Genomic DNA, 21,928 nt, shown 5'->3' on the forward strand with positions numbered 1-21,928 from the left:
TTTCATGCTTTATCATGGGCTTAATCTCATATCTCTCTTGCATCTTGTGTTATATTGCTTAGTATGCATGATTTGATTATTCTTATCCCATTTAATATTTGATATGAGTTTGCTAGTACGGTTATTCAAATAGGTTGATTGATTCCAAGTTTGGGGGAGACCCTTTTCATATTGGATCATTGCGGGGCTCTATGCTTTTGCCACCACGGTATACTCTTTCCATCTTTTCCATTGTTCTCATTGCACATTGAAGATAATGTGCGGTTTAAGTTTGGGGGTAAGGTGTTTTTGTTGCATTCTATTTAAGTCGAGCTTTAAATGCATGATTGAGATTTGAGATTGATATTAGCTATGATTTTGATCTTTTGAGGGCTATATTGCTTAAAATTTAAAAATTGCTTGACTTGAGAGTCCAATACTCATTCTATGCCTTGTGGATGTTATTTAGGAGTAAATTTTTTAAAAGATTGATATCTTACTTGTATTTGTGGTCCACATCATCTTGATTATGTTATTGTTTTGAGATTCACTCTAGGATTCTACACTAGCACAGGCGCACACTAGCTTTCATTTGTGGGGTACATACTTTATTGATTATTGAATTGGTTATATCCCAATTGAGCTAGTAGTGCATTGAAAGCTTTCATTTTGACAAAGTGAATAACAATCCCTTTTTATTGAGTAGCCAGGATTCTAGCCTCATCAAGCACTGAATTTCTCGCGCCGAAAGGTGGAGGGCTGATAAGTGCTTAAATGTTGCACATTTTAGCACCTAAGTTAGGGTATTTCAGTCATTGTAGCTATCTTAATTTCATGTTTTAGTCCTAATTTATGTTTATGTGTATTTCAGGGCAATAAAGTTAAACTGAGCTAAAAACGGTCCATTAAAGCCTTTTTAGAGTCAAGCAAAGATATTCAGAAAAAGCTCAGAAAATGGCAAAAAGGAGGTCGCAGCCCATTGCTCGTATAGTGTGTTTATTCTTCAAAAGCGGTCAATCTCAGGCTTTTGATGATGTTCCCAAAGATGAAGAAGCAAACTAATGAGTTCGGGGCTAAAATGGAGCTAAATAGGGCTTAAAGGAAATTTTCAACTCTGGGGGGATCGATCCCCAGGGTGGGGGATCGATCCCCCAGGACTTAGCAACATTACAGTTTTTATTTAATTTTTGGGCTCATTTTGGGAACTGTTGGGCTTTAATGAGATTGTTACTTAAGGCCCAGTGAGCCATTAGATTAGGGTTAGTTTTAGTTTTTATTTAAGTAAAGATTATTAGAAAAAAAAAAAAGAGTTTTTTTTTTTTTTTTTTTTTTTTTCTGTATCGTGGTATCGTTTTTTTCTCTCTGGAAAAACACGCGAAAAAAGAGAAAAAGCAAGAACAGGCTAGGGTTTGGAAGAAAAGTTCAGAGAAGATGAAGCAGATGATGGGGATTGTCCTGTCTTCGACTCCATCAACCATGAGTGGCTGATTCTTCTACTTAGGGTTGGATAAACCCTAAGCATGTAACCTATTCTCTCTCTCTTTTCATACTTTTTGGGGATTAATTTATGTAATTAGTGTATAGTTTTGAATATTATGAATTAAATTCTTCCAATTGATTATCTGTATTAATCTCATATTGTCTTATGTGTGGTTGATTGATAAACAAATTTTACACATGAATTCTTTGTTAATTGATTCTTGTGATGGCTATGCATGGTATTGCTTAGTTGTAATTGTGTTTCAAATTGATGAAAAATGCTTCAATTTGATGGATGGTACTACCTGTTTAGGTTAATTTGTTGTCTAATTAGTTTTAAATTCATGTTTAATTAGTTTAATTTAAGTTTAATTAATTTAATTGCAATTCAATTATTAGGTAAGTAGACCATCCATACTTATGTTTGAATTCCATACTTTTTGTCACAATTGCATTATCTTCTAGATTAATGTGTGTTAAATTTGTAACTTGGATTGATAAATCATGCTTTGAATGGGTGAATTGCACTACGCTTAGTTTAATTGTCATTAGGTAGTTGATTCATGCTTGAAATTGATGGTTTACACTTTTCATTGCACTTGTTAGCCACATATAGATTACATAATATTATTTCCCCAATTAGTTGAAAGTGAGTGAGTTAGGGAATGTGCTTAGTGGTGAATCCTACACCCTAAGTCTCTTTCCAATCTCTTAAACTCTATTTCTTTATTGCAATCATTTAGTTTAAAATTAATTTTAATCACAAACAAAACCCTTTTGGCAATCACATAAGCACTAAAGTAGAATTCAATTCTGGAAAACCTATAATTGTTTAGATCTCTTGGGACGATCCCTGCTCACTTCATACTCCATAGTATAAGTGTTTAGTGGTTTTATAAATTTTAAAATATGGTGCCCACTTGACATTATTTCTAAACCTAAAGTGTTATGCATTATTTTGTGCACACGCTCGGTCGCACCATAGTTTTGGCGCCGTTGCCGGGGATCTAACGGTTTTGAAGAATTGAATTAAACATTAGTTCTTTGTTGATTGTCTACTTTTAAGTCATTTTAATTTTTAATTTTTTTTTTATTTGATTTGTCAATTAGGTACTTGAAGCAAAGTGGAGTAAACGCTGGACTTAGAAGCAATTAAAAAAAAAAAATTTGAAGTTGCTTAAGGACCATCTGTAAGTTCTCTTTAATTTTAGTACTTTAATTGTATACCAATTTGCATGCTTTGGACAGCCCAAGTGGAGGCTTAAATTGAATTGTTTTATTTTTAAGTCCAAGCATACCTTCTTGTAGAAGGCATCGGCCCGTGTGGAGGCATTTATTTGTTTTAAGTGCATTGATATTATTGAGGAATTTGGGAACATCGTATGTGGAGGTTGAAATTTTGAAATGTTGGTGTGTTGACTTGTTCTAGTGCATGCATGGTCGTAGATCACTTAATCGTCCTCTTGCTCCTGTAAATCAAAATCTCGAAATTTTTCTTCGGCGTTTAAGAAGTAGTACTAGGGATAGTCATCTTAATCTTTTAAATTTTGATCTTCCATCACCTTTAATGGAAGATCCAATTGAAGATCCCGTTGTAGATCTTGGTCATGTGGATCATAATGGTGTGCACCACCCACCACAAGTTCATATTGTGGATCCTCAAGGTGTGCATCCACCCTTGGGAATGCCACAACCAGTTAATCATGCGGTGCAACAACCTAATCTAGGGATGCCAAGGCCAAATGTTGTTCCCCCAATTGGTGAGCAACAACAACAATATGTTCAAATGGCATACCCTCAACAAGGTCAAATGGCATATCATCAACAAGGTCAAATGCCATATCCTCCTCTCAATCCTCTCAATCCTCCAATGGTCCTTAGGGATCGTTACACTCCAAATCAATATAATGCACCTACTTGCATTCAATTGCCAAATTTTCGTGCTCATCATTATGAGATTAAGGCTTCCACCATTAACATGTGCCCCCTTTGCTATGGGTTGAGCAATGAAGAGCCTTATAAACATTTAGATGAGTTCTTGGAAGTTTGTTCCACCGTGAAAATCACGGATGTTCCGGAAGAAGTCCTAAAAATGAAGCTTTTCCCTTTCACTCTTCGGGATAAAGCTAAATATTGGTTCAACAACTTGCGGCCAAATACAATCACCTCTTGGGCACAATTGCAACAAGAGTTCTTAAAAAAGTATTACCCCGCAAGTCGAACTGATGCCATGAGAACTTCCATTCGTGAATTTAAACAACAAGAAGGAGAACCCCTTCATGAAGCATGGGAACGTTTGAATGACTTGCTACGGAAGTGTCCACATCATGACATTCCTAAGTGGCAATTAGTTCAATGTTTCTTTTCAAGTTTATCCGATGCCAATAAGGGCATTGTTGATGCTTCTTGTGGCGGAAGCTACATTGAAAGAAATGAAGATGAAATTTGGCAACTTTTCGAAAAAATGAGTGAAAACTCAATGCATAGATCTTCATCTTCTAGGGGTAGTCACCTAGCACATATGGGAGGAAAGAAAGCTATAAATCAAATAGACTCTTCCATGGAAATTGCCGCTGAGGTCAAAAATCTTACTCAAAGGTTTGATACATTCCTTTTGAATCAAGGTCCGGCAACTCAATCATATCCTCACCATTCCAATGAAATGTGCATGACTTGTTCTAGTTACACTCACCATACTTCAAATTGCCCTCTTGGACAAATTATACCAAGTGAGTCTCAAGAACAAGCAAATGCTGCTTTCATTCATCAAGGGAACAACCCTTATTCCAATACTTACAATCCGGGGTGGAAAAATCATCCAAACTTTGCATGGAGAAATCAAGGAGACGGTGCAAACCCTCCTCAAAATCAAGGTTACCAAGCAAAGTATGTTCCCCCACATCTCCAAAATCAAAATCAGAATTCTCAAGGTTACCGTCCTTCATTCTATCCTCAGAATGTGAATCAATACTCTCAACCTCAAGCATCAAATCTTCAGTCCTACTCTCATCCTCAAGCATCAAATTCTCAATCTTACTCTAATCCAAATCAAGCGCCTCCTAAAAGTTCAGCTTTTGAGGACAAAATCTTGCAGGCTTTAGGTAATCTTCAAAAAGATAATCAACTGTTTCATTCTCACTCTCAATCAATTGCAAAGCTTGAAGCTCAAATTGGGCAATTAGCTAATTCTTTAAATGTGAGAGAGAAAGGTAAGTTGCCTAGTCAAACTGAGACCAATCCTAAAGGGCAATTTATGGCGCAAGCAAGTCCTTCATCAGAATTTTCTGGAAATGAGCAAGTTCAAGCAATTACTACCTTGAGGAGTGGTAGGAAAGTGGATAATAAGGTAGAGGTACCAAAGGAGGATAATGAATTGGCACAACCAAGTGGTTGCATCCATCCCATTCCAAATTCTATTCCAATTTCCTTGGATGCTAGTGGTTCCAAAAAGGACATTCCATTATCTTCATCATCATCTCCCCAATTAGAGAAGCCTTATGAGCCAAAAGCTCCATTTCCTCAAGCTTTGAGAGAGACTTCATCATTTGGGAGACAAGAAGGAAAAATTCATGATATGATGGAAGTGTTTAAACAAGTGAAAATCAATCTTCCTCTTCTAGATGCAATTAGGCAAATTCCACCATATGCAAAGTTCTTGAAGGACTTGTGCACACAAAAGAGGAAGAGCAAGGGAAGGGACCTTAAGAAAGTGCTTTTAACAGAACAAGTGAGTTCCATCATTCTTTCTAACACTCCTCCTAAGTTCAAGGATCCAGGTGCTCCGACTATTTCTTGTGTTATTGGAAACCAAGAAGTTCGTAGAGCTCTCCTTGATTTAGGTGCAAGTATCAATCTCATTCCATACTCTGTTTACTTGCAGTTAGGGTTAGGGGACTTGAAGCCAACATCGGTAGTAATCCAACTAGCCGATAGATCAATTAAGAAACCAAGGGGGATTGTTGAGGATATTCTAATTAAGGTTGATAAATTTTATTTCCCGGTTGATTTTGTGGTACTAGATACTGAGCCAGTCCCTAATCTCACCAATCACATTCCAGTCATCCTAGGAAGGCCATTCCTTGCCATTGCCAATGCCACCATTAATTGTAGATCCGGCATTATGGACATCTCTTTTGGCAACATGATGGTTAAGCTTAATGTATTCAATGCAAGTCAACATCCCACAGATGAAGACGAGTGTTTCCTAGTAGATGTCTTGGATGAAACCATAGAGGAGACTCTTCCCTCTATTTTATCTAAGGACCCTCTTGAGGCGTGCCTTTGCGAAATGTTTGAAAGTTGTGGTTTTGACACAGAAGGATCCATAAGTGAGGTGAATGCTTTAATGGACTCTGTGGCCACTTTGGATTACCCACCTTGGAAAAGCAAGAAAGAACCTCTTCCTTCACTCTCTAGTACTCCACCAGTTCCATCTCTCATCTCTCCTCCTATTCTTGAGCTTAAGCCCCTTCCATCAAATCTGAAATACGCCTTCTTAGGCCCAAAAGAGACTCTTCCGGTCATCATTGCTCCCAATCTTGAAAATGACCAAGAGAATGATCTTTTGGAAGTGCTTAAAGCGAACAAAGAAGCCATTGGATGGAGTGTGGCTGACTTAAAAGGCATTGACCCTTCTATTTGTATGCATCGCATACACATGGAAGAGGATGAAAAGCCATTTAGGGATGCTCAAAGGAGATTGAACCCAAATATGAAGGAAGTGGTCATGAAGGAGGTTGTGAAACTTCTAGATGCGGGAATCATTTATCCTATCTCTGATTCCAAGTGGGTTAGTCCAACTCAAGTGGTTCCTAAAAAGTCGGGAATCACAGTTGTTGAAAATGCTAAGGGTGATCTTATTTCGAAACGCACCGCCACTTCATGGCGTGTTTGTATAGATTACCGAAAGCTGAATTCTGCCACTAGGAAGGACCATTTTCCATTGCCTTTCATTGACCAAATCTTGGAAAGATTGGCTGGGCAACAATACTATTGCTTCCTAGATGGTTACTCGGGGTACAATCAAGTGGCCTTAGATCCATTGGATCAAGAAAAGACCACATTCACATGTCCTTTCGGTACATTTGCTTATCGACGGATGCCTTTCGGATTGTGCAATGCTCCTGCCACTTTCCAAAGGTGTATGATGTCAATTTTTTCGGACATGGTGGAGAAGTATTTAGAAGTCTTCATGGATGACTTCTCGGTTTTTGGGTCCTCATTTGATTCGTGTCTCCAAAATCTCAAAAAAGTGCTTCAAAGATGTCGTGAGACTAATCTTGTGTTAAGTTGGGAAAAGAGCCATTTCATGGTTCAAGAAGGAATCGTGCTTGGACATGTCATCTCTAAAAGAGGAATAGAAGTAGATAGAGCGAAAGTTGAGCTAATTTCTGAATTGTCTCCACCTACTACGGTGAGAGAAATCCGCTCCTTTCTAGGACATGCCGGTTTTTATCGCCGATTCATCAAAGACTTTAGCAAAATTGCTAGACCCTTGTGTAACCTTCTTGCCAAGGAGACTCCATTTGTCTTTGATGAAGCATGCCTAAATGCTTTTCATCAACTTCGCACTCTTCTATCATCCGCTCCTATCATGCAACCTCCAAATTGGTCCTTACCATTTGAGATTATGTGTGATGCTTCCGACTTCGCAATGGGTGATGTTTTGGGGCAAAGGGTAGGTAAACTACCATATGCTATATACTATGCGAGTAAGGCTTTCTCAGGTGCCCAATTGAACTATTCTACCACCGAGAAAGAGTTACTTGCCGTAGTATATGCCCTTGATAAATTTCGGTCATATCTCTTAGGATCCAAGGTAATTGTGTTTTCCGACCATGCCGCTCTTAGGCATCTTTTAATGAAAAAGGAAACCAAACCTCGCTTGATAAGATGGATTCTACTTCTTCAAGAATTTGACTTTGAAATCAAGGATAAAAAGGGCTCCGACATTGTCGTTGCCGATCATCTGTCTAGATTAATGGTTGAATCTTCTCCAAATCTTGAAATTCATGAATCATTTCCGGATGAACAACTCTTTCAAATCTCAAATGGGACGTTGCCTTGGTTCGCCGACATTGTTAACTATCTTGCAACCAGCAAACTTCCCATTAATTGGTCAAAACAAGAAAAGGACCGATTCTTTGCTAACATCCGGAAATACTATTGGGAAGATCCCATTCTGTTTCGTTATTGCCCGGATCAAATCATCAGGAGATGTGTGCCAGAAAGTGAAGTTCCGAGCGTCCTTGCGTTTTGTCACACACTTGCTTGTGGTGGGCATTTTAGTGGAAAGAAGACCGCTTTGAAGGTTCTTCAAAGTGGGCTCTTCTGGCCCACTATCCACCGAGATGCCTATAACTTTTGTAAGGTATGTGTTCGGTGTCAAAAGTTGGGATCAATGTCAAAGAGAGACATGATGCCCTTAACTTCAATCTTTGTAGTTGAAATCTTCGATGTATGGGGCATAGACTTTATGGGACCATTCCCAATGTCTTATGGCTTTCAATATATCCTCGTTGCTGTTGATTATGTTTCAAAGTGGGTTGAGGCTTGTGCTACCAAAACGAATGACCACTCCGTGGTAATTGCATTCGTTAAATCAAATATCTTTGCTCGTTTTGGTATGCCAAGGGCTATGATAAGTGATGGAGGAAAACATTTCTGTAATCAATTCTTGAAGCAACTTTTCTTGAAATACTCCGTCACACATAAAGTGGCCACTCCCTACCATCCCCAAACAAGTGGGCAAGTCGAGGTGTCAAATAGGGAAATCAAGCATATTCTTGAGAAAACTGTCAATCCGACCCGAAAAGATTGGTCAAGAAAATTGAACGATGCTTTGTGGGCTTTCCGGACAGCTTACAAGACTCCAATAGGCATGTCTCCATATAGACTTGTTTATGGGAAGCCTTGTCATCTTCCGGTTGAGGTAGAACACAAAGCACTTTGGGCAATAAAAAGGCTCAACTTTGATCTTGATAAGGCTGGAAAGGACCGTTTACTCCAACTCAATGAGCTAGAGGAATTGAGAAATGATGCCTATGATAGTTCAAAAATTTACAAGGCAAGGACAAAAGCATTTCATGATAAACATATTGTGAAAAAGTCCTTTGAAGCCGGTCAAAAGGCTTGGTTATTCAACTCTAGGCTCAAATTTTTCCCTGGAAAGCTTCGAACCAAATGGGAAGGCCCTTATCAAATTATCTCCGTCTCACCTCATGGGGCTGTTGAACTTAAAAATCTAAAAGATGAAGGGACCTTCAAAGTTAATGGTCAAAGACTTAAACCATATATTGATGGACAAAATTTTCAAAGAAATATGGAATCTGCCCTCTTGGTAGATCCCATTTATTTTGAAGATTGAGAATATCTCACGTCTTTCTAGCGACGTTAAACACTAGTTGTATCGAGTTTCTCCTTCGTTGCATTTTAATTTTCATTTTATTATTATTTTATTTCTATTTTTCCTTTTGTACATTTATGCATTTTTAAATAAAAAAAAATTAAAAAAAAAAAAATTGTAAATGAGTAATGTAGGTTGGTGTTTGATTTTTTATCTATTTTTTTATTATTATTTTTATTATTTTTGTATATATTTCATGTTAATTTTGATTTATTCAAAAACATAAAAAAAATTTTTTTAAAAAATATTAATTAGTATAGGTTGATAAGTGATTTTATTTTAATTTTATTTATTATTATTTTTATTTTTATTTTATTTTTTTATCTATTTTTCATTTTAGTGTATATATTCTTTTTAGTTTTGTTTTTTTTTGTTTATTATTATTATTATTATTATTATTATTTAAAAAAAAAAAATTGAAAAATTGAAAAAAAAAAGAAAAAAAGAAAGATCGATCCCAAAACGGGTAGGAGATCGATCCCATTTTATTGGCAGAGAGCAACAAAAAAATAGGCCAAGTGGATTGATCCCCCGTCCAAATGGATCGATCCCATTTTACTTATGTTTCTCCCTTCTTATTAAACAGTGAAGGGGACAATTTTTGCCTAAAATTGTCGATCCCCCATCAAAGCAGATCGATCGCACCTTAGCCCTTGAAGCCACGAATACATTTCTCTCTGTTGCTTGAAATTCTGCTTCTTCCCCCAAAAATCTCTAAACCCAATTTCATTGTCCAACCCTCACGGTTCGCTCTTCTCTTCTCTTGGCTGTTCATAGTTCTTCTCTGGCGTCGAGGCTGAGTTTTTCCAGCGATTTAGGCTGGTGTTCTCCAGCGATCAAGGCTGTTTCGGCCTTTATTTTTCCGCCGTCAGATCTGGGTCACGGCTATTTCATATGCCGGCGAGACCCAGCAGCGGATTCGCAGCTGGGTTCATCTTTCCGGTGATCTGTCTCGTCATCCGATGACGCGGTTGTTCGTTGCTTTCCTGCGTTGCATCCGTCTTTCCGACGCCGTTTGCCGTTTTCTGGGTTCGTTAGCCGGTAATTCCAGCTGGTGGGTTCGCGGCTCGTTATTCTCCAGCGAGGTCGCGGCTGCATCGGCATCATATTCCAGCGATCTCGGCTTCATCGGCGTCCCTTTTCTCCCAGCGATCGCGGCTGGTTTACGGCTGCATCGACGTCGTCTCTCCGGCGATTGCTGCTGGTTCGTCCAACGGCATAGCGGTTGGGTTCTTCTCCGATCGCTGCTGGGTCGCAACTGGGTTCATTTTTCCGGCGTCGCGGGTTCGTTTCTCTCTGGCGATCTCGGCTTGGTTTCGCCGGCGAACAAGGCTGGTTCTTCTCCGGCCACGATTTCCGGCGGTTGGTTCTTCCAACAGCGGTCGCGGCTGTTCATCTTCTCCGGCGAGCTTTTGGCTTCGCCGTTCCAATTGATACATAAAAATTTAAAAAAATAAAAAAAAAAACAAGAAAAAGAAAAAGAAAAGAAAAAAATTAAAATAATAAAATAATAAAAAAAAAAAAAAAAAAAAATAATAATAATAATAAATAAATAAAAACATAACATAAAAATTTTAATAATTAAAAAGTATATATATATATATATATATATATATTTTGAATTGATTTATTAAAAAAAAAAAATAGATAAAAAAAAAGAGTAGCATTGATGTTTAAAAAAAAAAAAAAAAAAAAGGCTAAGTAGAATTTGTAATAGTGTTTTTAGTTATTTATTTCTTTATTTATTTTTGATAAAAATAAAATAAAATTTCAGTAACATTCCGTCTTGCTAGAGACGTTAAACTTAGCCCATTTTTCTTATTTTATTTTGTTGGTTGTATATACATGTTCTTTTCCTTTGTAAAAAAAAAAAAAACTTGAATTGATTTATTTTAGTATATATTTATTTCTTTTTAGTTTAATATATATTTTTTCTTTTTAGTTTAGAATATTTTTCTTTGTGTTAAAAAAAAAAATAAAAAAAAAAAATAAAAAAACTGGGAAATCAATCCCATTCTTGAAATTAAAAAAAAAAAAAAAAAACATATCACTAAAATTTCAAAAATATGTGTCCCCGTTATGCCCTTCTACTTAGTTATGCATGTTTTCATCTTTTACAAAGGGCTTCATATCATATCTCTTTACATCTTATTCTATATTATTTTGGAATGTATGCTTTACTTATTCCATTTGATATTTGATGTGAGTTGCTAGTGTGGCTTTTCTAGTAGGTTTTTGCATCCAAGTTTGGGGAAGACCTCTTTCGTCATGGATCATTACCGGACGTCATTAACTTTTGCCATCACGGTATACTCTTTCCATTTCTTTCATTGTTCTCATTGCACATTGAGGACAATGTGCAGTTTAAGTTTGGGGGTAAAGTAGCCTTGTTACATTCTACTTTAAGTTGAGTTTTAAATGCATGATTGAGATTTGAGATATATTTGGCAATGATTTTGAACTTTTGAAGCATAGTGCCTTTAAAAAACAAGTTGTTAGAGTCTAATACTTCTTGTATGCTCTAGGATGCCATTTAGGGGTAAATTTTAATTTTTGACATCATGTTTGCTTTTGTGGTACACATCATCTTGTTGGTTGAAAATGCTTTGAGAGTTGATTCTAGAATTCTACATTTGCACTTGCGCACACTAGCATTCAATTTGTGGGGTACATGCTTAGTTGATTATTGTTTTGGTTTGTTCCAATTGAGCTAGTATGCTTTGAAAGCTTTCATTCTTGATAAAATGACCTTGCAAAGGAAATAAAAGAAATAAATTAAAAAAAAAAAAAAAAAAAAAAAAAACTGCATTCTTTCAACATGTCAACTGATTAAAAAGGAAGACAAGAGAAAAATGTAAGATGTATGATTAGTTTGAGTTCGTAGCCTAGCCATTCCGAGTCATTACGCCCTTAGGAGTGTCTTTACACTTAACGCCCTAAGACCATCTGGTTTGGGAGTCGTTGGCTCAACGCTTGTTACATGGGGTGATTAGAGAGCTTAAGGAACTTGGACATTGCACATGGTCATACATAAAAATAAAAAATGAAATCAATAAAAAAAAAAAAAAAGAATGTTTGATTAAATAACAAGGTTCATTCAATGTCTTGATGTCTGGTACTATATCTGCATGCTAGTTTGAGGGTAAGGCTATGCCATTACTTTGATTTGCTAGGATAGCAACACATTTTGATGCCAGTTCACTTAAAAGGATGATATAATTGATTCAATTTGCATGATTAATTGATTGATGTGTGGTGGACCGTTTTTGCTTACATGATGTTGAAACGTTGATAATAGCTTAGAAATGGCAGAAATTTGCATACTTGAGGTAGTCTACTTTCAACACTTGTTTAATATGTGTCGTTACTTCTCAAGTAAGAAAGGGCTGTTGATGTTTGTGGGTACCATTTCTGTAAACCCTCACGAGACTTCACTCGTCCACTAGGGGTAACCTAGGGGTTTAAAAGGCTTGTTGCATATGCTAAATGCAACCGTGATCCCTACGAAAGTGGTGTTATCTTTATTTGTTTTATTAGTTCATAGTTGTATATATGTTTATTTTATTTCCATGCTGTAGTTCATTGCTAGGGACTAGCAATATCTAAGTTTGGGGGCGTGATAAGTGCTTAAATGTTGCACATTTTAGCACCTAAGTTAGGGTATTTCAGTCATTGTAGCTATCTTAATTTCATGTTTTAGTCCTAATTTATGTTTATGTGTATTTCAGGGCAATAAAGTTAAACTGAGCTAAAAACGGTCCATTAAAGCCTTTTTAGAGTCAAGCAAAGATATTCAGAAAAAGCTCAGAAAATGGCAAAAAGGAGGTCGCAGCCCATTGCTCGTATAGTGTGTTTATTCTTCAAAAGCGGTCAATCTCAGGCTTTTGATGATGTTCCCAAAGATGAAGAAGCAAACTAATGAGTTCGGGGCTAAAATGGAGCTAAATAGGGCTTAAAGGAAATTTTCAACTCTGGGGGGATCGATCCCCAGGGTGGGGGATCGATCCCCCAGGACTTAGCAACATTACAGTTTTTATTTAATTTTTGGGCTCATTTTAGGAACTGTTGGGCTTTAATGAGATTGTTACTTAAGGCCCAGTGAGCCATTAGATTAGGGTTAGTTTTAGTTTTTATTTAAGTAAAGATTATTAGAAAAAAAAAAAAAGAGTTTTTTTTTTTTTTTTTTTTTCTGTATCGTGGTATCGTTTTTTTCTCTCTGGAAAAACACGCGAAAAAAGAGAAAAAGCAAGAACAGGCTAGGGTTTGGAAGAAAAGTTCAGAGAAGATGAAGCAGATGATGGGGATTGTCCTGTCTTCGACTCCATCAACCATGAGTGGCTGATTCTTCTACTTAGGGTTGGATAAACCCTAAGCATGTAACCTATTCTCTCTCTCTTTTCATACTTTTTGGGGATTAATTTATGTAATTAGTGTATAGTTTTGAATATTATGAATTAAATTCTTCCAATTGATTATCTGTATTAATCTCATATTGTCTTATGTGTGGTTGATTGATAAACAAATTTTACACATGAATTCTTTGTTAATTGATTCTTGTGATGGCTATGCATGGTATTGCTTAGTTGTAATTGTGTTTCAAATTGATGAAAAATGCTTCCATTTGATGGATGGTACTACCTGTTTAGGTTAATTTGTTGTCTAATTAGTTTTAAATTCATGTTTAATTAGTTTAATTTAAGTTTAATTAATTTAATTGCAATTCAATTATTAGGTAAGTAGACCATCCATACTTATGTTTGAATTCCATACTTTTTGTCACAATTGCATTATCTTCTAGATTAATGTGTGTTAAATTTGTAACTTGGATTGATAAATCATGCTTTGAATGGGTGAATTGCACTACGCTTAGTTTAATTGTCATTAGGTAGTTGATTCATGCTTGAAATTGATGGTTTACACTTTTCATTGCACTTGTTACCCACATATAGATTACATAATATTATTTCCCCAATTAGTTGAAAGTGAGTGAGTTAGGGAATGTGCTTAGTGGTGAATCCTACACCCTAAGTCTCTTTCCAATCTCTTAAACTCTATTTCTTTATTGCAATCATTTAGTTTAAAATTAATTTTAATCACAAACAAAACCCTTTTGGCAATCACATAAGCACTAAAGTAGAATTCAATTCTGGAAAACCTATAATTGTTTAGATCTCTTGGGACGATCCCTGCTCACTTCATACTCCATAGTATAAGTGTTTAGTGGTTTTATAAATTTTAAAATATGGTGCCCACTTGACATTATTTCTAAACCTAAAGTGTTATGCATTATTTTGTGCACACGCTCGGTCGCACCAAGGGCCCAAACTTTAGGTTAATAATAATTAAAAAAAAAAAAGTAGTTGCAAAAGTAATAAAAAAGTGAGGACTTCTCCCAAAAGGTGAGAAGTGGGAAATGATTAGATGGAGATTGTTTTGATTTGTAGCCTAGTTGATTTGAGCTTGTAAGTCCTTAGGGGTGTTTGAATACCTAATGCCCTAAAGCCGTCTGATTTGGGAGTCATTGACCTAACGCTCGACCTCATGAATCGCTAGACAACTTAATAAATCACTACATTGCACCATGCTTCCATCTCTGTTCCTACATAAAAAAAAAAAAAAAAAAAAAAAAAAAAAAAAAAAAAAAAATCGAGTGGAAAGAATAAGCACATCTAGATGAATAAAACTTTAATAAAAGGTCCACTCTTTATTTTGATGATCGGGACTAGATTTGTGTGTTAGTTTGAGGATAAGGATGTGATCATTTCTTTAATTAGCTTAAATAGCAACATATTTGATGTCGGTCCACTTAAAAAGGATTCTAGTGTTGTTTTGATTTGCATAATCATTTTCTTGATGTGTGGAGGACCATATTTGTTTATTTGATGTTGAAATTTTAGGAGATTGTTTGGAAATGGTTAAAAAATTACATACTTGAGGTAGTTTTCTCCCAATGCTTGTTTGTAATATTGGTGTCTCTTTTGTGAGAATGAGCTTAATGTTTGTGGGTATCATTTCTAGAAACCCTCATGAGACTTCACTCATCCACTAGGGGTAACTTAGGGGTTTAAAAGGCTTGTTACATATGCTAAATGCAATCATGTTCCCTACGAAAGTGGCACTATCCATTTATTACTTTCTTGATTCATAGTTGTATAGTTGTTCATATCATTCCTTTACTTTGTAATTCATTGCTAGGGACTAGCAATATTTAAGTTCGGGGGTGTGATGAGCGCTGAAAAGTGCACATTTAAACCTCTTGAGTTTGAGTATTCTAGGACCTTTATCTATCTTATTTTTCCGTTTTAGACTAATTTCGTGTTATTTCCTTTTTTAGGTCAATAATGTTAAAATGAGCTAAAAATGGTTTCTTAAGGCTTTTTTGGAGTCAAACTAAGTCTTTGTGAGAATTTGAAGCAAAAAGAGGCTGATTTGGAGCAAAAAGGAGGCTAATGCTGAAAAACTGCCAAGTGAGATAAATCGCAGAAAAGTGAGATCGATCAAAAGTTGGATCAATTGAAAAAACTCTGATCGATTGAATAAAAGTTGGATCGATCAAAAATGTGCTGGCAGTGAGCTGTCTTATTCCCGAGCGCCCGAACTCCACCTATCACATAGTTTCGGGATTAGATATTTTTGGGCTATATTTATAACTTAATGACTAAGAAAAGGACCTTGTATTTAAAAGGAATTGAACCATTTTGTAAAGGAGCTTTTTATCATTTTATTTTTACATTGTAATTTTATTTTTCTCTCTCTAGAAAAGTTAGAGATTAGGGTTAGAAGAAAAGAGAAGAGTGGAGGCTCCAAGAACACACCTCAAGATCTACACACTCTCTTTCTCTATAATTCATCAAAGAAGAAGAGGAAGAAGATAGAGCTGTGTTTAGGGATTGCCCTTGAGGGTTCCAAGATCACATCTCCCTCCTTTATGATTGGCTAGACTTCTCTTTCGGGCTTGGATGAGCCCCAAGTTTGTAATCTAAACCTCTATCTTTTTCATACTTTTTGGGGAATAATATCTTGTGATTAATGTTCTAGCCTTGTGAATTTAATGAATCTTGGTATATTTCTATGATTTCTATGGTTTAATTATTCCTATTAATTCTCTAGTTTATTTATATGTCTATGTGTGATTAAATTGGGAATTATGTCTCACATGATTCACATGGTTTAATTCTTCCATCTAATTCTCTATGTAATTACATGTTGTTTTATGCGTGATTATTGGGGAATTGATCTCTACACTATTTTTTCTATGTTTGTTGCATGTCTATGTGTGATGAATTAAACAATTAGTGATGGCTAGACATAGTTTTTATTAGATAGGTTTGTGAATTAATTTGATGGATTATTCTTATACTTTGTTCTACAATTTAATTCATGCTTGTAGGTAGGTAGACAATTTATACTTGAGTTGATATTCCATGGCTTATTATTGCAAATTCCATGATTCTCTAGATTGATGTGTGCTACAATTGTAACTAGTTTGATGGGTCATGCTTAGAATTGATGGGTTGTGCTACACTTAGTTTATTTGTCTATTAGGTTGACAATTCATTCTTTAATTTGATGGTTCATACTTAATATTACTATTGGTAGTCATATTTTGTTCACAAGAATGTTTTCTCCAAATTAGTTAAAAGTGTGCGGTTTGGTGAACAAGCTTGGTGGCAATTCCAATAGACCCCATGACCTCACTTCTCATCTCTTAAATCCATATCTCAGCTTAGTTTATTTTAATTGCATTTTAATTAATTATTTTCTAGAGTAATTAACCAATCTCTCCTTTGCAATCAATTGATACATTAGAGTCAAAGTTAAATTCCAACATGTATAATCTCTGTGGACGATCCCTACTCGCTATACTTCATTAGTTGTAGTAGTGGTTTTTATAAATGTAAATTTAACTAGAAAGGCATCCTAAACCACAATCATATTTTGACCTTGCGAAGCGACCTCTCGCATTAAAAAGTCCGTTTTCTAAACACTTTGAAAGGGGACCGTTATTTATACAAAGTTTGCAATTCAATACAATTTAATCCATGCTAATAAAGTGACATTTGAACTTTCAACATAGCATAATGAGATGCAATTTCACAAAGTTATTAACTTGGAAATTAAAATGCAAAATCAAACCAAAGTGGATACTTGGATATTGCCCGGATTAAAACTGTACTCTTGAGCTCACTTTAGGGCTATTAACCTATGGGTACCTTCCCCTAGTGCACACTATAATGTAGGGAGCTCTCTATCTCCCGTACTAGAACCAAGTCCTAGCCAAGTATGTTCTTGATAATATCCCAAGTTTCCAAAATCAACAAGTTGAGCAACAAATCATGATATGTGATAAAAACATAATAAAGCTCCATGAGTTACATGACTAAATCATTTGATCAACAAGATAGAAATTAAGTAGACTAACTAGTCAATTTCTCTAGATTTCAAGGATTGTTCAAATGATTCCAATTTAATATATAATGAAGAGTAAGTCATGGCCATACCATATTTCAAGTCTAGAATGGAATTCAAGCATGGTACAATTAAGTAGAATTTAAATCAATTTATATTAATTAATTCTCTAGATTTAAAAGCTCATTTAAATCATGCCAACTTAATATACAACAAGGATCAAGTCATGGTGATGCCATATATCAAGTCTAAAATCAGTTATATGCAAGCTACCATAAATTATTAGTTACTCAATTTAATACAATCATGTATACAATTTATACATCATTATAAAAACAATAATTGACTTGAATAATAAAGTTGAACACCCCCTAGCTCACAAGAAGATTGTTCCTCTTGAATCCAAAGGAAGCAAAGGAATTTCAAGTTTTCTTTCGAGGGTTATGAAGAGGAAAATGAGGCAAGAATTTTGTATTCCAAGCTTAATGGTCTAAGGTGAGTGGAAGGAGATCAAAAAATGAAGTCAAAGCCTTATCCAAGCTTTGTCTTCAATGGTGGCTAGGTTGGAGTTTGTGATACCCCTCGGATCCGAGACACGGGTTGATCAGGCCCAGGCCCAAACCCGGGGGAATATCTAACAATTAATATTTTATAATGAACACGGAATACAAAACGAATTAAGAAATGAAATTAAAGCTGAAAAGAACTAAAAATAGAATCAGCAAAATAATATAATTATTAAAATCCATCAAACCCAAACTCCAAAACTCCATCAATTTACAACTCGGGAATCCATCTCTAATAGACCCCTATTAAACATCCAAACGGAAAATAAAGCAACTATAATAAGCATCTAGAAATAAACTATGGAGAGAATCCTACATCGTCGGAAGAGTGAATAGAGACCTCTGTTTAGCACGAACACGTCTAAGCCTGGAACTGTCGTGTACCTGAAAAATAGAAGTGGGTCAGGCCCACGCGCAAGTTCTATACTACTACAATCCAAACAGAGGCCCGATACGCATGTACATCCTAAACAATTTAACAATAGCTAATAGTCCGTAAGTGTATATATATATAGTCACACAAAAGGACTCTCACTGGACTACAGGCCGGTCTCAACCTGAATAGAGGTAACATTCTAAAAACGCACACGAAGTGGGCATGTGTACCTAAACCTAAACAGGGTACACCTCTAACCATCGTATCCAGCTATGCATCCCAATGCATATACGTTCCCTAATCGTCGATCCTGAGACTCAAGCTCATATTGAGATACCATAACAATATATTTAAAATCCATCCTGAATCCTAGTAATGCCGCTCAACTAGTTGTTGCCATGATACTGCAATCAATAGGACTTAACTTTTAGTTAATCCAATTCTTAATCCAGAGTCGGTAGGTTTTGGTATTTTGAATCTAAACCGCCCTTAGTATACCACCGTCCCATACCGGTGTATACTATCCAATCATCCAATAGTTGATAATATCAACAATTAAAGTAAACATCAACTAAATCCATACATCCCACACTTGATACCAACAGTAATAATGTAAGCATCGATAACTAGAGTACAAGTATATACATAAACATGCTCAGTACATACAGTTCCATAAAATCCGGTGTACTATTAAGTTTAAATCTTAATAACATTCAATAGCCAGCAGTTGATATTACAGATCTCAAAGTAACTATCAACTAAGTTCATAACTCCATAGTATTTCCCCAAAATCCAGTAATACTAAGTTGGTTTAATTCTTAATATTATTCCAAGTTGGTTTAATTCTTAGTATTATTCCATACCAACTCATTCAGAATAGTTTTCATTCAGATACATGATCATGATATACAGTTAAGCATGTTACAATTATATCGTTCGTCTCAGAAGACTACTAATTCAGAGAGTTAAACATTTCTAACTTTCCACTTCCTAAACATAGTGAAACTGTTTGATTAATTCCTCACGGTCCAAACTGTTCTAAGCCCTTAGACTTAATTAATACCACATCTGGAGCCTTAACCTAACCATATACATCCATTCGACCTTTCATTTTAAATCCCAAACTCAACTGGAAACTTCAGAAGCAACCATTGCATGCAAAACTGACTAGAACAAAGAAAAAAAAAATAAAAATAAAAAAATGCACCAAAGGAGACGTCTCCAAAAAGTGGAGTCGCCTTCTTTAGACCTTGGAGCCGGCTCCACTTTTTGGAGCCACCTCCACATAAAAAGGGAGCCGGCTCTCTCCAAAGGAGAGCCGGCTCTCTCCCTCTCTGTCTGGTTTCTTCGCCCTCCGTCTCCGTTTTACGCCTCTGTTACTTCACCGTCGCAATTTCCAAAGGCTGTAACCCAATCCTAGTACATTCACAATCCATGCTTAAGTCCAATTAACATTACATACATAGCTTTAAACAGAGATTTATGCAAGCAACCATCATGTTTTAACAGTTTTACAAAGCATAAAAACATACAGATAAAGTTCAGTTTAAGCACGAACAGAGAATGGTTTAATTGATTCAATTAATCCTAAAACTGTTTAAGAATGCAAAGAACACGAAACCTAAGGGAGAGAGTGAGGACAGAACTTACCTTACACCGACGTCCGTCCAAATCGTCCAACTAATCCTCTGTTTACTTTCTGTTTTCCTCCCAACCGTTTCTAAACTCTTTGTATCTTACTGTGGCGTAATATCCTTTTAAAAACCCTAGGCAGACACCCTAGAGGAGTATTTATAGGCCACATTAATCCTAGACTCTCTTAAACCCTAAGTGGATTTGCTCGGCCCATAGAGAAAACTAGGTTAAATGCACTGTCGGTTGTGAACTATGATTCTAATTTATAACCATCCATGTGCAACCTTCCCTACAGCCATGTTAAAATAGAAACTAATTTAAACTAATAATGAAAACTATCAATTAATTCAAATGAAACAAATAATAACAATTAAAGCAAATAATTCCCATAACTAAACAATTAACCAGTAAAATTGCAAACAAACAGTTAAACAATAAATAAATAAAAACAATCAAAACAAATAAAACAGAGTTACAATTAAATCACAATTAATTAATGCCAACCAATTCATTATTTAAACAAATAAAACTCAACTTAAACAATTAAATAAATTTCCAGGTCTATCCTTTTAAATTAGGGGTATTACAGAGTTCTTGAGAGGAAGAAGATAAAGTGAAGTAAAATATGAAAACCTTAAGTTAAATGTGATGGGATCCTCCATTCGCTAGGTGCTCTTGCATTACCTCACACACATACAATGCACGACTAATTGTGAGACTTATACTTGTTATCATCCTAAGTAAACTTCCAAGACTTAATATTGAGTCTACACCTATCAACCATCCATGCCAACAAGTGCTCCTATCCTAGGCCAACAAATAGGTGAATCTCCACCCTCCATGTGTCATGAGATTAAGCCTCCAAGTGGTTCCGACACAAGCTCAACAAGTGGCACCATAGGAATGTGACACTTGTCACATTTTTTGAAAATTGTAAAAAGGTTCTTTTTGAAAATATCTTTCAAATTAAATTACAAAATCGTCCCTAAGACAAAAAATAATTACTTTAATTAATTACACTAAAACCCCGAAAGTCATGAATAATTACAATAAGTTAAGCATCCATGCCCTTTATAAGAAAAGTAAACATTTAGCATGCTTTTTACAAAAGTAAAAATGCAGATATCATAGAATTTAAATATCATAGATGTATGCAAAGACGAAATCAAATCCGAGCACAAAAAGTGAGGTTATGTAAGAAAAATAGGAAACGAGAAAAAGACGAAATAGGGAAAAAGACGAAAAAAAAAAGAAATTTGCCGAAAAAAGAAAAGAAGGAAAATGACCGGGTCATTACAACCTACCCTCTTTAAAAGGGATTTCGTCCCCAAAATTGAATCGTACCTGAAAGAAAGAACAAATGAGGATACTGAGAGCGAACCTCCTATTCGAGCTCCTAAGTAGCTTCCTCGATGCTGTGGTGTCTCCACAAGACCTTAACCAATGGAGTGCTCTTGGTCCGCAAGACCTATTCCTATGAATTAAGAATCTGGACTGGACCTTCCTCGTAGGTCACATCCTCATCAACAATAACATCTGTCCATCGTAAAACATGTGATGGATCCGACTCGTACTCCCTCAGCATAGAAACATGAAAGACGTCGTGAACCCTATCCAGGTCTGGCGACAACACCAAATGATAAGCAACTTCACCGACGTGCTCTAATATCTCAAGTGGTCCAATGAACCTAGGAGACAACTTGCCCGTCTGTCGAAATCTCAGAAGTCCCTTGCGCGGAGAAACCTTAAGAAAGACATGGTCCCCTACCTCAAAAGACAAGGATCGTCTCCTCCTATCAGTGTAACTCTTCTATCTGCTCTGTGTGGTAGCCAACCGCTGCCGAATCAACTTGATTTTCTATATAGTCTCGATGACAATGTCGGGACCCAAGTCAACGGTATCACCAACCTCGGTCCAACAAATTGGAGATCTGTAAGGTCTGCCATACAACGCCTTAAAAGGTGCCATGCTAATAATGGTCTGGTAACTGTTGTTATAGGCAAACTCAGCCATAGGTAAGTAGCCATCCCAACTACCTCCGAAATCCAAGATACAAGCCCGTAGCATATCCTCTAATA

General features: G+C 36.0%; 1 non-coding gene across 1 annotated transcript; it reads right to left on the reverse strand.

Annotated features, from left to right (window-relative positions):
* Nucleotides 1–3,685: 3,685 nt before the first annotated feature.
* Nucleotides 3,686–3,792, reverse strand: LOC132305714 (small nucleolar RNA R71). Its single transcript, XR_009481671.1, has one exon. It is a non-coding gene; the product is annotated as a small nucleolar RNA R71 (small nucleolar RNA).
* Nucleotides 3,793–21,928: the final 18,136 nt, after the last annotated feature.

The sequence above is a fragment of the Cornus florida genome, unplaced genomic scaffold (assembly GCF_030987335.1).
Source record: "Cornus florida cultivar Cherokee Brave unplaced genomic scaffold, ASM3098733v1 CherokeeBrave_3.0.0_Hap2_Chr04, whole genome shotgun sequence".
NCBI classification, from domain to species: Eukaryota; Viridiplantae; Streptophyta; class Magnoliopsida; order Cornales; family Cornaceae; genus Cornus; species Cornus florida.